Raw genomic sequence first — 20935 nt, 5'->3', positions numbered from 1 at the left:
GTCAGTCAGTGAGGGACGAGTGCTTAGATCCCAGGTCTCTCTGACTCAAAGGCACTACTTTGCCCAGGATACAATCACCTCCCCTTCTTTCCAGGCAGGAGGAAGAAAGGGAGGCTTAAACCTGCCAAGCACGCTCTCCCTGCTCCTCTGGGGTCAACACTGTGCTTGGGTCAGGTTGGCTGCTCTTGTTTCCAGGCTGCAATGTTGTGATGTAAATGAATCCCTCTGCCTCTGGCTCCGGAGTCAAGGGTAAGCCCACAGTGCCCTGGCTGGAGCCTAGAGACCCACATTGCCAAATGGTCACCATCACAGTCTCCCTGTCTTACTACCATTGTGTTCACGAAGCAGTGCCTGAAATATTTCCCCCTGGGCTTCCTCTGCTCTATCTCCCAGCTCCTGGGCACCCCCGTGACTCGGGATATAGTAAGGTAAGGCCACAAGGATCCTTGAGCACGTCCCATCCAACGGTTCTCATACTCCAGCCCGCCCGTCACTGAGAGCTGGGCTGAGGGATTTCCCATAAACGTGCATCCTCTTGCCCTGTGGGGCCAGCTGTCCCACACTGCGGCACTCACAGCACAAATCCCACTGACACAAGGAAGGCTGGGGAGAAGGTTGCCCAGCTCTGGGCCTGTGCGGCTTCACTGCAACCTCCTTGCCTCAGCCAGGGCTGCTCAGGTCTCTCCCCCGGTCTCTTCCTCTCGCAAGCTCCCCTCTCACTTGTTCCCTTGAAGCAGCAGGGTTTGGTAGACTGTAGAAAAAGGATCACTGGACGACAGGCACCCAGTGTTCTGGATTCCTCAGTTCAGAGATCTTTCCTCCAGTCGCACGATAGGAGAAAACAGAATATGGAAAAAGGCGCAGACCAGGCCCGTTCACCGTGGAATGAGAGGCAGCATGGAGGGGAAAGGTGTGGGTGTTGGGTGAGCTCGTTCCATGACCTCATGTGAGATATTTGCTCTCTCTGAGCCTCAGTTTCTGCTCTGCAAAGCGAAGCACTTAATAGGAATGTAGCTCTAACAAAGCTGGTCCTTGTCCAAAGCCTGCTTACTTGTTCATTAACAGAAAGCTTCTCCTGAAGGGCTCCCTGTCTAAGAGTGTAGCTTTCCAACTCTGATGCATGGAGCCCAAGAGTTTGAGCAGGAAGAGTTCTAGGCTTCCCAGTCCTGTTTGAAAGTGGACAAATGCACATATGTTATATGTTAGGTTACTAAATAAGATTTTCATTTAAGAAAAAAGCATTCTGTTGTTTCCCCTGCAACTCAACATTTAAAAACGGCTGGTGTAAGAAAAGCCCTGGCCATGACTAGTATTCGAGCAGCACACAAAAGTTACGTTTCCCAGCCTTACGAGTAGCTAGTGTGCCCATATGACTAAATTCTGCAAGCAGAACTAAGCAGGAGTGGTATATGCAATCACTAGGAAATGTCCTTAGAGGCAGAGGGTGCCTCCTTCTTCATTTCTTCCTCCTACCTACTGGCCAGAATTTGGATTTATGGCTGGAGCTCCAGCAGCCATTCTGCGCCATGCGTGGACTTTGAAAATAGGAGTCACATACACCAGGGCAACAAGATGGAAGGAACCTAGGTCCCTAACACAGCGGAGCTCCACTTCAGCTCTGCACTGGCTTTCTTCTGCTACTTTGAACATGACTGACCCATAAACTTCTATAGGGTTTAAGCCGTATTTCTTCTATCACTTGTAGATAGACTTCCTCGTAAGTAATAAAATGCCAACAGATCACAGTCAGTGGAATTTGCTGTGTTCTCTAAGGGCTTCATTATTTGTCATTCAGGTCTGCCTTTATTAATATAGTGTGTTTGGACTCACACACTCCCCTCAAACCACAAACTCTTTGTTCAGGAAGAACCTGGAGCTTGTCGCTGCACGGTTGATAGAGACAGCACAAGGCTGGGAGGAGAGAGGACAAACCAAATCCAGGGCAGAACAATCCATTCCTTCCGTCTCATTCATTTGTCTGTTCTTTCATTTAGCCGACGCTGCCTGACTCTGTGCTAGGTAGCGAGCAGCATCTCCCCTAACCTGCACTAACCACACAGCGATGGAGGCATCACCCCCATTTTCCAGATGAGAAAGCTGAGGTTCTGAGAGGTAAGGAAATGGCAGAATGAGAAGCAGTCTGTTTCCCTTAGTCCAAGACTGCTTATTTCTTTAATCATCAAACATACTTCCATTTGACTAGCAGGAAATTGTCTGAGATATTATATAAATTTATTCCAACAAGGCAGAGACTGAAGAAGTGTGAAAAGCGCCCTGTTCCTAGAGGGTGTGGTAAGAGGATGGGGTTAGTGGATCAGTTAACCGCTATCCAAGAGTGCCTACGACATGCCCTGTTCTTGGAGTGGGTCATCATTGATGTGATGTTTATAGAGCACCTTTTACTCCAACGTGTTGGCATCATAGTTTTCTGTGCAGAACCAACATCACCATGATTCACTTTTATGATTCAGAAGGAAAAATACCAGCCAGGGATGCAGAGAGCTGAGTCTGATTCTAATCCTACCGCCTACCAGCTGTGCGCCTTCAGATAAGTTGGTTAAACTCTCTGGGCTTCTGCCTCTCCTTTCAGGGCCTTTGAGAGGCTCCCCTTTTGCATATGCTCCTTCTGAGTGATCCTGAATTCAGATTTGGTCAAATCTTGTCAGGGCAGGGCTACGTAGAGTAGTCCAGGAAACTGCACTCTCAGTGGAAATTCAGGAACCTTCTGTGAGGCCTCCAAAATAATTCACATACATAAATACCAGGCTTCAGTTGCAGAGTTTCTTTTTATAAAAGAGGAGACATTTGAGAAAGAACTCTTGCTGTAGCTGAAATAGTCACTGTGATCATGTTTTTGCCTTCTCTTTGATCTTTCTCTTTTGGGAACCTCTTCCAGGGAGGAGTCCCATAGAAATGCATTTCCAAAACTTATTTTGTGATAAGAATCACCTGGGACACTTAATTAAACAAACAAGTAGAACCAGAATCCCAAGTCCACTTTCTGGAGCTGTGATTCTGAAGGTTGGGGTAAGGCCTCAAATAAGTTTTTTTTTTTTATGTTTTTTAGGAAACAGATTTTTGCTCTGTTGCCTGGGCTATAGTGCAGGTGGTGTCAGCCTAGCTCACAGCAACCTCAAACTCCTGGGCTCAAGTGATCCTCCTGCCTCAGCCTCCCAAAGTGCTGAGATTACAGGCGTGCACCACCACACCTGGCCCATAAATATTAAGAAGTGTCCCCATGCTTGGGAGACTCTTTCAGTCACATGAACTTGGGGAATACTTGCAGGGCACACAGCTCTAGAAATGAACCCAGCAGCCAACCCTCTCATTTTATAGTCGGGGAGACCAAGGCCCAGAAAAACTAAATGTCTCATTCACTAGTTTGGCTGAGGCTAAACTGAGACTTGAGTTCAAGTCCTGGGGCAACAAAGAAATTAAAACCAGAAGTTTGATCCCTGATCCTCCCACCCATTAGCTATGTGATCTGGGACAAGGGTTCTACTCCACTGGCAAATGATTCAGTGTCAAGTGTCTGAAGAGTCAGGATGGTCGTGGTGCCATCAGATTTTTGAGATCTTGCACCTGGCTTAAGTGAGATGATAAACAGGAGAGAAGCCAATGTGCCCTTGGTGATTCAAGCCCATGGGTGGTTGAGGGGCAAGCAAAGAGCTGGGACCTCCCACGTGAGCAGTGTGACCCAGGCAGGGCGGGCACCCTGCGTATGTACTGAGCCCGCCTGGCCAGGCCTGGCCTGTTGGGGGAAGGGGCAGCTTCCCTGAGAAAAAGATGGTTAAGGCCGTGAAAGGGGACTAGAGCTTAGACAGGTGAAGACGAGGAGGAGAGCACTGCAGGCATCAAGAACTGCACAAAGACCAGGTAAGTATTAGAGACTTGGCCTCTGCAGGAGCCCAGAGAGGAGTCCAGAAGGCCAGAAGGCAGCAAGGAAACGGGGAGGGAGGCTGGAGCAGACCAGGCAGGGGCTCCTCAGCGCATGTGTGCTCCATCCTAAATGTGAGGGAAGGCACCCAACGGCAGTGGTGCCATCAGATTTTGAAGGCACGTTTGTGAGCCTCAGAATCTTCATCTGAATACAAGGGGTCCTAATTTGCCCCTGCTTTCTCTCTTGCCCATCCATGGTCCAATTCTCCACCCAGCAGCCAGAGTGATGCTTTCATAATGGAAACCAAATCCTGACTATTCTTTGCTCAACAACCACATCCCCCACTCACACAATGTCCAAAGTGGCCAGCGTGACCCATAATCTGCCCTTAGCCCCAACGCCCACACCCTCCCCATTCTAACTGGACACAGCCCTGCTGGCCTCCCTGCTGTCCTTCAACACCAAGCAGCCTTCCTCTCAGGACCTTTGCACTGACTGCTCCCCTGCCTGGGGGTGGAGGGCCAGCCCAGACACCCACACGCTCCCTTACTCTCTGGGACTGTCCCACCTGCCCAGGCACGCGCTGTCCTTCTCCTTTGGGGCACTCACACCTGCCACCATGTATACTTATTTGCCCAATTCTTTCCTGTCTACTTCCCCATGAGAAGGTAAGCTCCATGGCAGCAGGGACTTGGGTCTGCTTGTTGCTGTCTCCCCGGGGCCTGGCACAGAGCCACCAGCCAATAATATGTGTTGGGTCGATGACTGAACAATGCCTAACTCGCATGTTTAGTGAGCTGGAAGAGCAGGACTACAGTACTGTGTGCTCAGTGAGTAGAGACTTCCTTGTTTCTCTCTGCCCACCTCCCCCTTCCTAACTTCTAGTTAGAAGTTCTTCCTGGGGCACCATTCACCCTTGAGTCCCCAGTTGACCCCACTAGACCTTCTGGCCTACCTGCCAGCATCCAGCTCTGTCCCCAACTGAGCTTGCCATTTATACCGCCCTGGTGTCAGCTTCACCATGTCCCTAGGGAAGAAATGGGGGGTACGCAGGTACCATGCAGTGCAGCAGGGGTGGTTGGGAAGTTGCCAGCTCTTGGATATAGTCATTGTCCTATGGACCTTGTGTGGTCAGGGCCTGGTGTGGCTACCATACCCAGGTGGCACCAAATGCATGCCAGGGCATGTCATAAGTCGGAGCCATTTTGTAGGGACAGAAAAAACAAACCCTTTCTTGAGCCTTGACTGATGGGTTCCTCTCCGCTGACCTGTCACAAATAGACTGTGCTAATCTGGGTGGTGTCCCTGGCAGTGCAAACTTGGGACCATGTGCAGAACGCCTTCCTACCTTCCCCCTTCCTACAGCACAGCTTCGAGATTCCCAGACATGGCAGAGCTCCCTATAGTGGAGTGACCCAAGCAACCTTCTGGAAGGGCTTTCTCACCCTGCTTTCTTACCTGCAGTTCGCCCTGACTAAAATAATAAATGGAGACATTAGACATTGCCAAGCTTCTCTGAGAAGGCAGCCCTGTACACTGTCAAGGAGTCTTTAAAAATCATCTAGTTCAAAGCTGTTTAACCTGAGGCTCTTGGATCACAAAGGAATTTAGACATGGGCCCTGGATTTGTGTGCAAATACTGGTGTACATGCATTTCTGTGGAGAGAGGGTCCACTGCTTTATTAAGACTCTTGGAACCAACGTGTGTAAATGTCTGGCCCAGGGATGAGAAACAACTCACCTAAGATCACCGGATCCGTGGCAGCTCAGCCTCCCCCTCCACCTCTGCTGCTGTTCACGACCTGTGTCTGCGAGGTCATTGCCACTGTTTAGAACAAATGAAGAACAAGTGAGTAATAGCAAAGCCAAGAACTATTAACATAAAAACCAAGCTTAGGGGAAACAGCAACAAAAAGGAAAATATAACAACATGTTAACCACAATTGTCTCCATGAGAGATGAGGCAAAGGTCTTTTTCTTGTCTCTTTCCTTTTTTATTTTTCTGTATTTTCTAGATTTCCTATGAGCATGCGTTTACATTTAATTATCATTAAAAGAGGCTGGGCACAGTGGCTCACGCTTATAATCCCAGCGCTTTGGGAGGCCGAGGTGGGAGGACCACTTTAGGTCAGGAGTTTGAGATCAGCCTGAGCAACATAGAGAAACCTCATCTCTATGAGAAATAGAAAAACTAGCCCAGCATGGTGGTGTGTGCCTATAGTCCCAGCTACTTGGGAGGCTGAGGCAGGAGGATCGCTTGAGCCGAGGAGTTTGAGGTTGCAGTGAGCTATCATGACACCACTGCATTCCAGTTTGGGCAACAGAGCCAGACCCTATCTCAAAACAAAACAAAACAAAACAAAAATCAAATCATTAAATGAAAAAACTTTCTTTAGGAAAAACACACTACTGTAGTTATCTAAAAGTAGGTCCATCTAGCACTCCTTTTTATAGATTTTTAGGTTTTTAAAAGTGCTGCTATTGTTCAAGTTTATAGGTGAGACATTCTGGAAACCAGCTTTTCTGGAAAAAAGCATGAACATTTTAAAATGCATTTGTTTTCACTCTGGAAGCATTTAGTTGAAGAAGGAGTTAATGGACATGCTTTAAAGGACGATTTTCATGCTCTGATATGTTCCATTAAGTGGCAGAGTGCATTTTCTGGAAAGATGCTTTTTTTATGGATAGATTTGATGTGGCAAAGGTTTCAGTTCACTTGAACTATTGTAAGGTTTTACTTCTTCGGGGACCAAGCTAAATTCAGTGAGCTAAATTTGCCCTTAGATACCACTCCAGGGCAATTCTTTATTTTTCTATTCTTAGCATCAATGGGAGTTTTCAAACTATGAATTATAAACTGTTTCTTCAGCTGATGAGCACAAAGTGATAGCTATTAAATTCAGTATTTATAAGATTTCTTTAAATAAATGTAATTGGCACGCACATTCTTGCAATCAGCTATTATTATTGCCATAAATACCTCTCTTGCCTTTTCAGTTCTCAGGTAAACCAACATTAGTTCTGGCCTCAAAATATGTTAGTTAGGTAGACATCACCAATGTATGGGACCTCATTGTAGCCAATTGTTTTGATTCGTCTGGGGTGTCTATGCAGTTTAGACTCTCCTCACACAAAAAAGGACACTATATACAATCATTCTCATCCTTGTGGAAAAAGGACAGGCTGTTTTGGTTTATCCTCTGGCCTGTTAAAATCAAGCTTCCACATCCATGCCTGTTTTATATGTAGCTCTGCTATCTTCTAGAACTCCATACTGAGTTTGCAAGGATAAAAATAATTTAAATGCATATAAGCCATTTTGTCTTTAAGCATATGTCTGACTTCAAACCCTGGCTCTGCCTCTTACTAGCTGTGTAACCCCAGGAAGCTTGCAGAACTTCTCCGACTCTCATCCGTAAAACAGGGATGGGAATACACATCTGGTAAGATTTCCGTGAGGGTTTTTGGAAATCAAGTATGTTATGGCATTATTAGCACAGTGTGTAGCACACAGCACACATTTAAATTCATTTCTTTTTCCCCACCTAATTCTCAGAGAATAATGTCAATGTTATTCAATGACGCAAACATTAATTGGGCATTTGTTATGTAAAAAGTCCTAGAGATACGAACACTTCACTCATGCCTTTAAGAATTGTACCATTTTCCAGGGAGGACGGAGTGTTTGCTATGCCCTAATTATGTCAGATTAGAAAAACTGCTTTAAATGAAGTGTAAAGAAAGTGTTCTGGGAGCCAAGGAAGAGGCATACTAATCTCGCCTTGTATGATTTTACAAAAAAAAGGTTAAAGTGCCTCAAGCTACCCCTTGAAGGATGAGTAAGTTCTGGCCCCAAAGAGGAGCAAGATTTCGGACCACTGAGAATGAGGAGGGAACATTGTGAGAGGCAGAAGCGAGGATGGAAAAACGTGTGTGGTGTCATCCCGGAATCCTCTGCAGGGGAAGATCTCCTGGACAGAAATGACCGGAGAGAGAGATGGGGACACAGTGTCCAGAGGGCCAGGCGCAAATAGCTGTGGCTCTTTGATGTGGCCTCTGCCAAGTTCCCAGCCCTTGAAGCCACAGCCTTGGAACTCTAGTAGGTGCTAAGGTGAGACCTTCATGAGGCTCTTCATTCACTCATTCAACAAATAGTTATTGAACACCTACTGTGTGCCAGGGCCTGTTTGAGGCCCTTGGGAGTCAACAGCAAGCAAGACACAGTTCCTACCTTCATGGTGCTTACACTCTACTGGAGCAAACAGACAATAATCAGAGAAACAAATAAACCTACTGTAGAATATAATTTTAGGGAATTAGTGTTGCATAGTAAAAGAAAGCGTAAGGGATACAGAAGAGTTGTTCTTTTCTGTGGGGTGGTCAGAGACCTCACTCTGAGGTGATGTTCGAGCAGAGGCTCGGATGAAGTGAATACCGGAGGGAAGAAGATTTCGGGGAGAAGTGTGGCAGGTGCCAAGGCCCTGAAACAGGGGCCACTTCATGGGCTCGTGGAACAGCAAACGTTCCCGGGTGATTCCAGTGCAGGGCTAGGAAATGAGCTGAAAGAGCTTTTGAAGAGCACAGACAAGGTTGCCCAACTCCAAGCTCTGTAACCCACTCTCCAACCCTGCTCTGACTCTCGGCGCTTGGTCCTCCTGGAATTTGAACCTGGCCTTCGCTGGACAGCTTCTCTTGCCCCCCACCCGCTGGCTCCCTCGGCCCTCACAGGAACCCTGGACCAGATGCAGCCCTCAGCACACAGTCCTTCGCCCGTCTGTGGGCAGGAAGCCCACTGAGAAGGGTTTCAATCACCAAGGTGGCTGTGCCTCCCCCATCAGTGTCCTGATTAAGTGTATGTCTTGATGCCCCAAGGCTGGCAGCAGGCAGAGAGATTCCCCCCATGGGAAGGCAGTGGGAGTCTTGCCTCTGGACCCTGCTTTCCCTCGGGGATGTCACTGGTGTCATCATATCCCTAGCAGCGTGAGACCTGCCTGTTCTTGACACTCTGACCTACACCTGAACACAGAGCCTTCCCTGGGTTTGCCCCAACCCCGCTGAGAGCAGGCCGCACAGTTTAGCAAGACTTTACAGGAGGCCTGAACACTAACAGAGTAACTGACAACTGCCCAGGGCTGCCCAGGGCTGCTGTCAAAACCCTCAGGCCTGCCCATGGCTGTCCCCTGACTTGCCAGTCTCCTCCTGGGCAGTGGCCACCACCCTCATCACTGTCACCACCTGGCACCCCCTTTCCCTGCCCCTTGAACTCCTGAGGTCCAAGTCCAGGAGAAAGGAGCCCACAGAGAAGAAGGTGACAACTTCTCACCTGCCTGGGAGCCGCCTTCAAGCTACTTCCTGTCCCAGCATCCTCCTCTTCCTGCCTGATTGACACTGGGGATGGCCACTCTCTGGGGAGACCCTGCCCAGCACCCTGGGGCTTGGAACCCCAGCTCAGTCACATCAGAGCATCAGAGCATTGTCCTCTGCAGGTCCTTACTGAGATCACAGACACTGCCTTGGGAGAGTTCCTCCCAGACCCACTGGTGTCCCCGGACTTGGTCTGTGCTGCCCTGAGCCCCCTGGAGTGGGGACTCCCGCCTGGCCCAGCCTCCGAAAGATCCCCTCTGCTCGCCTGCCCCACCCCCGGGGACCCAGAGCCCGGCAGGGCTGCCTTGCTGCCACCACCCTGCGCCCGAGCCGCTGAGCCTTCACAGGGCACAAGCCTTCACAGGCACAAGCTGGGGCTTTGTCCCTGGGGGCACAGTGGGCTCACGGAGGGTTTCCTGAAGACCTGCTAGGCTTGGGCTGAGGCACTCTGACCCTATTTACCAGATAAATACTAAAGTCAGGGGTGCAGAGCAGTTGTCCAGATGAAAACAGGGCACCGAGGGAGTGGGCCCTGATGAGCTGCCAGGAGAGCAGAGACAGAGGGAGGACGAGCCACTTAACACGGCTGCGCACGCCGGTACCGCGCATATGGAAACGTGGTAGATGAGATGCACGAGCATACTGCAGTCCGCACGTGGAGTGTGCGGTGCGTTCCGGTTTCCAAGATGGAGAAGCTGGGCAAGGGCCCTCGCTGAGGCTTGGAGGTGCGGGGGCTGGAATGCGGATTGGCTGACTCTGTGCGGGGATCGTGGCTACACCAGACGGCATGTTCGGTGAAGAGGTCTGAAGCTTGAGGAAGAGAAAACGAAGTCTGGAAGAATTTGCCGGGCCTCTGTGACGTTGGATGCTGAGCTCGTGCTTCCTGCCCCTCATAGAGTGGACAGCAGTGTCACCTGGAATAGGGATGGGAACCGCCCATCCTACAGGAGTTGCTTCTACCGCCCAGGCAAGGTGAGCACAATAAAAACGTCCCCCAAATGAAGGCTCCCCTGCCTCCAGGAGAGTGACAGTTACGAACACTTACCCACCCTGACATCCTAACACCATTGCAGCCACCCTGTTATGGGTTGGTGTCACCCCAAAACTTCTGTGTTGAAGTTTAACCCCCTAGTACCTCAGAAAGTGACATGATTTGGAGACAGTGTCTTTACAGAGGTTAAATTAAAATGACCTCATTATGGTTGGCCCTAACCCGGTGTGAATGGGGTCCTTATAAAAAGAGGAAATTTGGGCACAGAGAGGAAGACAGGGTGAAGAGACAGGGAGAAGACAGCCACCTATGAGCCAGGCAGAGAGGCCTGGGACACACCTGTCCTCACAGCCCTCAGAAGGCACCAACCTTGCCAACGCATTGATCTCCCACTCAGTGGGACAATAAGCCTCTGTTGTTTAAGGTACCCGGTGTGTGGTACTTTGTTACGGCAGCCCTGACAAACTGACCCAGACCCACGAGGGAACCCTTGTTATCTCTGTTTTACAGATGAGGAAACTGAGGCTCGGAGAGGGTAGGTGTCCCCTCAGGGGCTCTCACATCCAGTAGGAGGCAGAGGTTTTGGCTCCCAGCCTTTTCCCCCGCGAGGCAGTGAGGGCTCGGGGGCTCCGGGTTTTCCCGCACACGGAACAGATCACGCCTCCCGCTGTAAATGGAGAAGCCTGTCATCATGCCTGCTCTCCGGCCCTCTGCAGTGTGATGGTAACACTGCCAATTTTCTCCCCTGGTGCCCACACGGGACAGAGCACCTGTGCTCCAAGGGGGTGCCAGGATCCGATTCCTGGCAGCCAGAGGATGAAAGGCTGAGTGTTTCCTTATTTACCTTGCAGAGCCAACAAAAGCCTTGTCAGGCACCAGCTCTTTAAACCCACGGAGCTTAACCTCAGGGAGGTAACCACGATGGCTGCAGGGAACACTGGAAAGTGAAAACGTGCAGCTGCCTCTTCTCACCTCATCCCACGGGAGCTGCATTCACTGAAACCCTCCAAGAGGCCCAGGGGCCACCCGTCTTAGCCTCTCCATGCCTCGGGGAGGCAGGGGTTGGGCTTTTATGTCCCCTTTAACAGCCAAGGAAACCCAAGCTCAAGGGGGCAGAGAAATCCACCCAAAGTCACCCTGCTGATTAGTGGCAGAGCTGAACATCAAACACAACCTTTTCTCGTCTCTCCATAGAATGCATCTGGAAGCCATTACTGAGCACTAGCTGTTCGCACTCAGGAAGATGTAGAAGAGGGAAAACATGAGTCAGCCTTTCTACGCTGTCTGGAGTGGGCTCCTCCGAGCTCTCCTTCAGGGCTGCCTTACCAATTTGGTTTCACGAAAGTGAAATCGGGAATCAGGGTAGTCCTACGATGCACAGCCCCCAAGGCTACAGGCAGGTCTCAGGTGACCACAGTACCTTGCTGGCTCCTGTGGAACAGGCCTCTCCCGACTTCTCCCAGGAGGCAACAGAGCAGGGAGAAAACTCCAGGTCACAAGATTGCTCTGGGGCTTCAGAGTTCTGTCACCCATTTCAATGTTGGTTCCATGGGATCAGCTTTCCAGCGTCAGGCTCAGAGACACTTGAGGGGTGGCAGGTTTGAAGGATGGAGGAGGTTTTAGGGGGAAGATAATTGGCCTTCGATGTTCACATCGTAGCTAAAGAATAATGATAAAGTTCCGGCAATAGGCACAACATTGATTCGTTCACTCATCCTGCTGGGCCCTGAGGGGACTGTGACCAGGAAGAAGACAGGACTCCGGGCTCTGGAGCTCCCAGCAAAGCAGGGGTGGGGGGAGAAAGTCTTTGCGTCCAGAAAAGGCCCTCCAGGACCTGGGGGCCTGAGGAATAAAGCCTCCCCCTCCTTAGGGGCGGTGGGGGCCACACACAGTGGTGTTAACCTCACCCCAGGGGTCAGCAAAACTTCAATTCTCAACTGAAGCTCCTCCCTTGAGGAGGAGGACAGAAAGAGAAGGTCTTTCCAGCAAATCAAGCAACTGAACAGGAATTAGCTATAGGTACAACCCTCACTCTCATTTTTTTTGAAAATTGAGGTTTAATTCATTAATACATAACAGAAAACTAACCATTTAGAAGTGAGCATTTCAGTGGCATTTAGCACATTCGGAATGTTACGCAGCCACCACCTCTATCTAGTTCTAAAACATTTCCATCCTCCCAAAAGGAAACCCTGTTCCCAGGAAGCAGCTGCTCCCCACCCGCCTCCCAGCCCTTGGCAACCACCAAGCTGCGTCCTGTCCCTATGGATTTGCCTGTTCTGGGTGTTTCAAATAAATGGAATCATACGACACCCTCTTCTTAACGGCCTGCAGAGTCACAGGTTGGGAAGAGCTGGATTGGGGTTTTTGTTTTTGAAATATTTTCACCTTTGTTGAGACTGTTTCGTGTATGATCATGAAAGGTACATATTTCATGATAGGAAACCTAGAAATAGAGCAAAGCCCAAAGAAGAAATTTTAAATTGCTACAGTTCCTCCCGCAGAATAACTATTTCAGAGACAAATTTTCCATTCATCCCCCCATGCAAATGCGGATGGGCAAATAGTTTGCTGTGGGCCTTGGCCTGGTTTCTTAGCCTCTCGGTGTCTCATTCCCTTGCCTGTACAATGGAGATTTAATAGTTCCCACTGTATAGGTTTATTGGGAGGATAAAAGGAGTAAAAATGGTATGAGCCATGGGGTATGTGCTCAGTCAGTGCAGTGCACATCAGCTATTACTATGTTTTTCTGCACAACTCAATGACATGAGGCTATTATATCTGTAGAGGAAGACACCGAGGGTCAGGGAGGTCAGGTAATTTGCTAAAAGGCAAAAAGAAGCAAATACTCTTTTCTGAGTACTTCTGTGTGCTAAGTCATCATCATTGGCCCATTAACCAGAGAAGGAAACTGAGGCACTGAGAGGTTAAGTGTGTCCAAGTTCATGCAACTAGTCAGGGGCAGAGCTGGTGGTCACGGCAGGCTTTGTGTGTTCCTCTGTCCTACCCCATTGCCCCCTCCCATGTAGCAAGGCCCCTTATGTGGAGTTTAGAGTCACATGGCCAGGGCCCCTCACCTCTGTGTGGTTCTGGTTCTGCCTTCCTGGGTTCCCAGGGCTGCTGTGTGCTTCTTCCCTGCCTCCTGGCTCTGGTCACCTCCAGGCTGAAGCTGCAGACACTCATGTAGTGATTCCAGGGGCAAGTGCTGTGGAAACAGGCTCGCTGGTCCCTGGGCTTCTGCTCTGAGGCTGCACAGGGCCCGCAGGCGACGGCTGCCAAGAGACACTGTTGGTGCCAGCTCAACGTCGGACACCAGGCCTGCCCTTTACAGACACTCTCTCATTTAAGCCTCCCAGCTCTGTCCTGGGAGAAGGGCTAAGCCCTCCAAAACACGGGAGAAAGGTCTCAGGGCCTGGTTAAGCAAGGAAGACGCCGTCCCAGGCCAGGCTTCTCTTCCAGGGGTGCCACCAGCTCACGGTGGTCGATACTTGATCCTGTTACCAAAACAATGTGCTATAGAGCTTTCGCTGAGATTCCACAGGAGGGCCGTGAGGCTGCAGCATTTTCCCAGGATGCTAATTAAAAACTCTCTGAGACCAAAACAGCATCATAAATAATTCAACTTGGAGAACCTCAGGGGCCCAGGGTTCACGCTGCTGCTCAAATCCCTCCAGGGCACACTGGTTCCCTCAGTTCTCAGGCTTTCTGGAGAGCACTAGAGAGGCACTTCCCGGGAGGCAGCTGCTTCCCAGTCCTTGGGAACCCTGGGCTAAAGGCCCACATAGCTGCTTTGGGCCCAGCAGCCCCTGGGACACGGACGCCCACTGACCAAGCCTGTCTTGGGGCGCTGCCGGGTTGGCCTGCAGAGGAGGTCGTGCAACTTGTCACACGGGAGTCGTGTCTGGAAGCGGGATGCCCTCTCCTCAATGACATTGCAGAGCATCCTCCAGCTGGGGACTTGGCGTGGACTCAGGCAGGCCTTCTGCGTTCTGAGTTCCCAGAGCCTCCACAGGGAAACACCTATGAGACCAGCCTCCTGTTGTCACCACCTCTCCTGACAGAGTCCCAGAAGCCCACTGGCATTGCCGGTGGCCACGGGCCCCTCCGCCCCCCTCAGCTGAGCCTGTTGAGTTACCGTCGCATCACCCGGGGAGCATAAGTTTGAGAGGTAGTAGGCAGAGGTACCAAGAAACACCTTAGTACCTACCGTTCTGCATTCTCCACCATCATCATCTTCACTGTCACCCGAGGTAAAAATTTATTGATCACTATTCTGTACGAGGCACTCACCTGAGCTCTTTGTAAGCAACGCAGCGTCTTATCCTCCCCACGCTCCTGAGGTGTGTGCTTTCACGCTCCGGGTCCCACAGAGGCCAGCCGGGCTTCACACAGCTTACATTCCATGCCCAAGGTCACTCATGCGTAGCTAATGTTGGGCCAGGGGTCAAGTTCGGGCAGGCTGACTCCAGAGCCCACAGGCCTGACATAAGGCTGCTGAGATCTATCGGTCACGGGACGAGTTGTCGGATTAATACTTTGTGGTAGGAAGAAGAAATATAAGGACTGTGAGGAACAGACAGAATGTTTAGTTCTAAAGCAAAAGCCACGTCAACTGGAAAGAAGAACTAGAAGGAGGAACTGCAGATGACAGCAGAATCCGTGGGCAAACGGACACCAGGGCTTAGCTTCCCTGTGTGAGCTTCTTATCTGTGCTCAGGTCCAGAGGTGACTTTGGTGCGCACGCTCTACACGCTCTCCTGGGCCCCCCTCCTTGCCTTTTCCTCACCTTAAACTAGATATAGAGTAGATCCTTGGTGTCCAGAGATTTAACAATCTGTATATTAACTTGTCATTTGTATGTGTTTTTTTTTAAACAGGGTCTTGCTCTGTTGCCCGGGCTGGAGTGCAGTGGTGCACTCATAGCTCACAGCAACCTCAAACTTCTGGGCTCAAGTGATCCTCCTTCCTCAGCCTCCCCAGTAGCTGGGACTACAGGCACATGCCACCACAATCAGCTAATTTTTCTATTTTTTGTAGAGACAGGGTCTGGCTGCATTGCCCAGGCAGGTCTCAAACTCCTGGCCTCAAGTGATCCTCCTCCTCAGCCTCCTAAAGCACTGGGATTACAGGCGTGAGCCACCATGCCTACCCTAATTTGCCATTTTTCTGAGCTAAGAGTTTGAATTATGGAAAGTAATGAGAAAAATCAGCCTCCCAATCAAAATAATTTTATGTCACATCACCTAAAATTTAGCGAACAAATACTTTCCTTTCCAGATGTGTGTCTAAACCTTTCTTTCCCTTGTTTATCATATATCTCCCCTTGTTTTCAAAATTTATGTCTGAATCTCTTTTGAGATGTATATTTTACCTTGCTTACTATCATTCTGCTTGTTTCCAAAGTTCATACTTTCCGTACTTGTCAGATGTGCGCTGTAAGGGTATTTACTTGTAAGTACCAGCACCTGCTTCCTGATGCATCCCCAAACACAAACCAACAAGAGGCTTTCTGAAAATGTACATGTGTGGGGTAGGTAGAATCTTGGGCTCTACTCAGGCATACAACAGAATCTACAAACCTGAGGGGAAGTAGTCCCTGCTGGATAAAGCCCTCACTTCCTGAATGCAGAATTTTTGTGAGACAGCTAACGTGTTATCTCAAAACATTTTGTGTCTGTGATCTTCCCACAAAAACATGGAGCTGTTGTGCAGAAAGAGGCATTGACCAGTGAGTGAGCCAAGCTGCCTGCCCAGCACCCACGCTGAGGGTGCTTACTCCTCAGCATACCTGTCATCACCGATACGAAATATGCTTGGTGCATTTTATGAGGGAACTTACACGCTACAGTGGTATTCATGAATTTAGAGACTACAAATGCTGGCCGGGCATGATGGCTCATGCCTATAATCCTAGCACTTTGGGAGGCTGAGGCAGGAGGATTTCTTGAGGGCAGGAGTTCAAGGCCAGCCTGAGCAAGAGCAAGACCCCGTCTCTACAATAAAAAAAAAAAAACAATGGAAAAATTAGGCAGGCGTAGTGCTTTGCACCCGTAGTTCCTGCTACTTGGGAGGCTGAGGCAGGAGGATTGCTTGAGCACAGGAGTTTGAGGTTGCTATGAGCTATGATGATGCCATTATACTCTAGCCAAGTTGACAAAGTGAGATCCTATCTGAAAAAAAAAAAAAAAAAAAAAAGAAAAGAAAAGAAATTACAAATGCCTTGAAACCTATCCCTTGAGATGTCAGGCACCCACTAGGCAATGAGATAACCGAGCAAGTATAGAACTATTACACTGTGCAGGACCGATAAGGAAACACTGTTGGTGTTACAGTTGTGGCCCTGACATTGGGGAAGGTTTGGAGCATCCACTCTAGGTGGACCTGTGGAACATGTGATACCTCAGGTGACCTCCAAGAAGACTGAGCTCCTGACCACCCAATCTCTTTCCTTGGCCTTTCTGAGCTAGCAAAAAACTCACCTGATACGCCTTGAACAATCTGTTTTCCATGATGCATAGAGGCTGATGCTATGCTGGTCCAGGGCTCACACTTCGAGTAGCTGTGGCGTAATTTCAGTTGCATGCTCTATTACTTGCAACCAAAATCATGCTATGCAATAAGTGCTTTTAGAGGGTACATGACAGTAAGTAACTTTACTTTATATTTACAAAGCTCTGACACAAACATTAGTTCACTTGATCCTTACAACAGGACTAGGAGGTAGCTTATTTTTCAGAAGAGGAAACTAAAGAATTACATTATCAGAACACTTCTGTTTGCCAGTGACAGAAAGCTGACTCCAACGGAGTTTGAGCACAAAAGAGAAGTTGATTTAGGTCTCTAGGAAGAATAGGCCCAGCTGAATCCAGGAACTCAAATTATTTTGCTAGGGCTTTGTTGGTTTTATTCTTCTCTACTGCTGATCAGCTTTCTTCAAATAGGGGAGAACCTAGCAACCCAAGGCTCCTATCTCAACACACTGGATTAGGACTCCAGAGGACAATGTTTCACTTGCCCTGTGTCCGTATATAAAACCCCTCAAACACCTGCAGAGGGCAAGAATGGACACAATGAGAACCATTAGGAAGCAACCTCAGTAGCCAGGCACGAGATGATGTAGTTTACATCAAGGTGGGAGAGGTTAAGGCTGTGGAAAGTAGTTGCCTGTGTTCAAATTAGTATAAATTGATAAGATTTTCCTGTAAATATATTTAAAAATCAGAAAAAAATTCTTGTTGCAGGGTTTGATCCAGAAAATGTGATCTCCCTGGTTGTAGCACTTACTGGATCCTGCAGCTTGTAAATGTTCATTATTACCTCCTCTACTGGATTGTAGGGACCTTGCAGCAGGAAACAGGTCCCCCATTCATTCATTTCCTCAACAAATATGTGTTGACCCTGCTGGGGGCCTGGCTCAGGGAATGTCACTGACAGAGCTGAGTCTGTTCTAATTAGGAGGTTGAGTCTGGACAGTCAGCCTCCCCGTGGGCCAGGCATCCTGGAAGAGGCAGCCTCAGGGCTGAGAGAAGGACTTCATCACATTCTCCTAAAACAGATATTTATGTGATCACAATTTTGCTAAATACACACACACATCAGTGAAAGAATTTGACTGCATATGACAGAAAACGCTAGTATAGGGCTTAAACAGATCACAAGAAGGAAAGAAGCAACGTGGAAAGGATACTGAGAAGGCCACTAACAGTGTCTACTGGGATATATATTTGTTGTTCATATAAAGTGTTCTGATAGTGGACCTAATATTTCTGAAACCTCAACACACAGAAATGGAGACATACTACTATTTTTATATACAAGCAGATAAATTCTTATTGCTCTAAGACAGACTTTATCTTTGGGCAAAAGTTGCACGTTGATTTTTGTGAAGACACTGTAAAAAGACTCCTGTAATACAACCAAAAGGCCAGAATCTATTCTGAATTGAAGAAGTTCTGAATGAGGCGTTGCTAACCACGGGCTGCAAAATGATGTAGGTGGATGTGTTCATTGACTGCAGAGTTGCATTCTTTGGCGATTAGGTTTGATTTCTCTCTTTGGGTCTAAGACTGGAGATCCCTGGATCTGGCAAGGAGAAATGGCAAGAGGTTGTCATCCTGTTTTGGAAACCACATTGGTCAGAGGTAAGTGTGGGGCTAAGGAGAGGCCACCTGAGAGGGACCCCTTACTGTAGGACTTGGCCTCTGGGTCTGAGGGGCCATAATATTTTGTATCCTGTTTAAGTGTTCTCTTTTCTATTTTTAATTACCTTCTGAGGATGTTGCCTACAGGGATATTTCATTAACTGTTCCATCCTGGTCTCAGCTGTGGTCTGGGGACTAGGGAGGGAGGAGCTGGGCTTTGGAAAGTGCAGCTGTGAAGTGGTAAGACGATATCTAGAGGGAATGAGCAAGACCTGGAGGGAGGTTGTCATCGAAGCGACAAATAACGTACAGGACATATTTTGGAACATGCCTGTATTTCTCTGGGATCCCTGGAGAGAACCTGTTAAAACCCTGTATTTTCTGCTAATCACATAGATGGTTTGGGGCTTGGACCCACCTTGGTTATTTAAGGGAAGAGTTTCTCACAGGCTAGAGAACTTGGGAACAGCCAGGTAAATACTAGAGGGTCACAGAAGTTTGACTTTGGACTGAGTGTTTTTCCACATATACAACTGGATTTGGCATTGGCTTTTGGGAGCCTCAGTAGTCCAATGCCTACCTCAACATCATAATGGCATCTCTGAGCTAATATAAACCTTCTTCTGATCCTTCTACTCCAGGGAAAGACTAGATTTTGTGTGCATGCAGTAAACACTGAGATGCACTGAAAATTCAGGTGTGATCTTACTGCCTTGAAAGCCAATTACACTGTTTCATTACCACATTTCTAGGTTCAAAATTTAAGAGCAAATTTTTTCAAAAGATAATACAAAGCCTACAAAAATATAGGGAATAAGAAAATACAAGATGTCCGGGCGCGGTGGCTCACGCCTGTAATCCTAGCACTCTGGAGGCCGAGGTGGGAGGATCGCTCGAGGTCAGGAGTTCAAGAAAATACAAGAAAGGGCAACAACCTTTAGAGCACCTTTGAAAATATGCAGGGAGTATCTTCTTCCTTTTCAATGTGTATGCCTTTTATTTGTTTTTCTTGTCATATTTCCAGGCCTTCTAGTATGATATCAAATAGGAGCGGTGAGAGAGGGCATCCTTGCCTTATTTCCAATCCGAAAGGAAAACTGTTCAGTCTTTCACCATTAGTGTGATGTTAGCTGTCGGCTTTTTGCATATTACTTTTATTATGTTAAGGAAGTTCCCTTATAATCCTAGATATTTGAGAAGTTCCATCATGACACAACTGTATGGGTTTTCTTATTCAGTCTATTATAAATTACATGGATTGATTTATGAATGTTGAACTAGCCTTGCATTCCTGATTCCTGCATTCCTACTTGGTCATGATGTGTTATGCTTTTTATATATTGCTGATTTTGATTTTGCCCATATTTTATTAAGGGTTTTTAGATCTATATTCACAAAAGATAATTGGTCCACAGTTTTAATTTCTTATAACGTTTTTATCTGGTAATGCTGCCCCCTTAAAATGAGTAGGCTAGTGTTTCCTCTGCTTCTATTTTCTAAAAGAAATTGTGGAGAATTGGTATTGGTTTTTCTTTCAATGTTCAGCAGAATTCACCAGTGAAAGCCTAGTGCTTTATTTTTTTAACAGTTTTAATTATCAATTCAATTTCTTTAATAAATATGAGGCTCTTGAAGTTATCTATTTCTCTTGTGAGAGTTTTGATAGTCTCTGTCTTTCAGAGAATTAGTCCATTTAAGCTGAGTTATCAAATTTGTGAGGAAGTATCTTCTTCTAGTGCTCAAAGCTTTAGTTTGTGAAAGCATCAGCATCACAAACCAAATTCTCCAGTCGAGTAGATGAAGAGGCAGTAAGTCTTGACTTTAGTTGGTTACTAACAGTGAGAGAAGTTTGAGGGAAGCCTGATAAATTTGTTGGCAGTGTCACCACCAGCCATACTCTATCCTTCCTGGCAGGGCTTGAGATACAGATCTTCTTCTATCAATAGTGGAAAGTGAGCATCTATTTGATATAAACAAATGTGCAAGATAGTGATTTAGGAGCAACACAGCCCCTGATTATGAAGATATATGATTCCTACACTATAACGTCAAGCTTGAAGGTTGACTACCAAGTTGTTTTAATAATAAAAATTTTAAATTAATGTATTTTTGATAATGTATCAGATTTATTTTTGCATTACATAACTTCAATCTATGGTTTTAAAATTCAGCTTTTGTCTTGGCTTTGATCAAAGACTGAGTTTTACCATTTGCCAACTTGGAATTTGGCCAAATGCATATTTAGTACACCTGTGCAATGTACGTACAGAATGCACACACATACATAGGTGCACAACTGTACAAACACACACACACACCCCCCTCCAAGCTTCACCAGGCTGTATTTATAGTCACACTGACAATAATCTCTGTAGCTTGCAAGCAGTTTCTTTGTTTACAATACCCGGCCTTTCCATCCCAAAGTGCATGTTAGTTGGGTCAGAATGAATCTACAAATATAAGCTTCCAAAGTAGTTTCAGATCCCCAGTGCTCCCTGTGGTCTCTAACTCTTGAATCCGACTTGTTTTGCCAAAATCCCCCTTCTCTTTTGAATTATC

The 20935-nt window shown here is 47.7% G+C and overlaps 1 protein-coding gene across 1 annotated transcript in view; it reads right to left on the bottom strand.

The window, feature by feature from the left end:
- PROM1 (prominin 1) overlaps positions 1 to 14587 on the bottom strand; it is a 141347-nt gene extending 126760 nt beyond the window's left edge. The window contains exons 1-2 of the mRNA XM_069495028.1: positions 14526 to 14587; positions 5622 to 5705 (exon numbers count right to left, since the gene is read on the bottom strand). The gene's annotated coding sequence lies outside the window, so the exon portion shown is untranslated. The remainder of the gene's footprint in view (positions 1 to 5621; positions 5706 to 14525) is intronic.
- Positions 14588 to 20935: the final 6348 nt, after the last annotated feature.

The sequence above is a fragment of the Eulemur rufifrons genome, chromosome 19 (genome assembly GCF_041146395.1).
Source record: "Eulemur rufifrons isolate Redbay chromosome 19, OSU_ERuf_1, whole genome shotgun sequence".
Lineage (NCBI taxonomy): Eukaryota > Metazoa > Chordata > Mammalia > Primates > Lemuridae > Eulemur > Eulemur rufifrons.
This window is presented reverse-complemented; position numbering and strand designations above follow the sequence as displayed.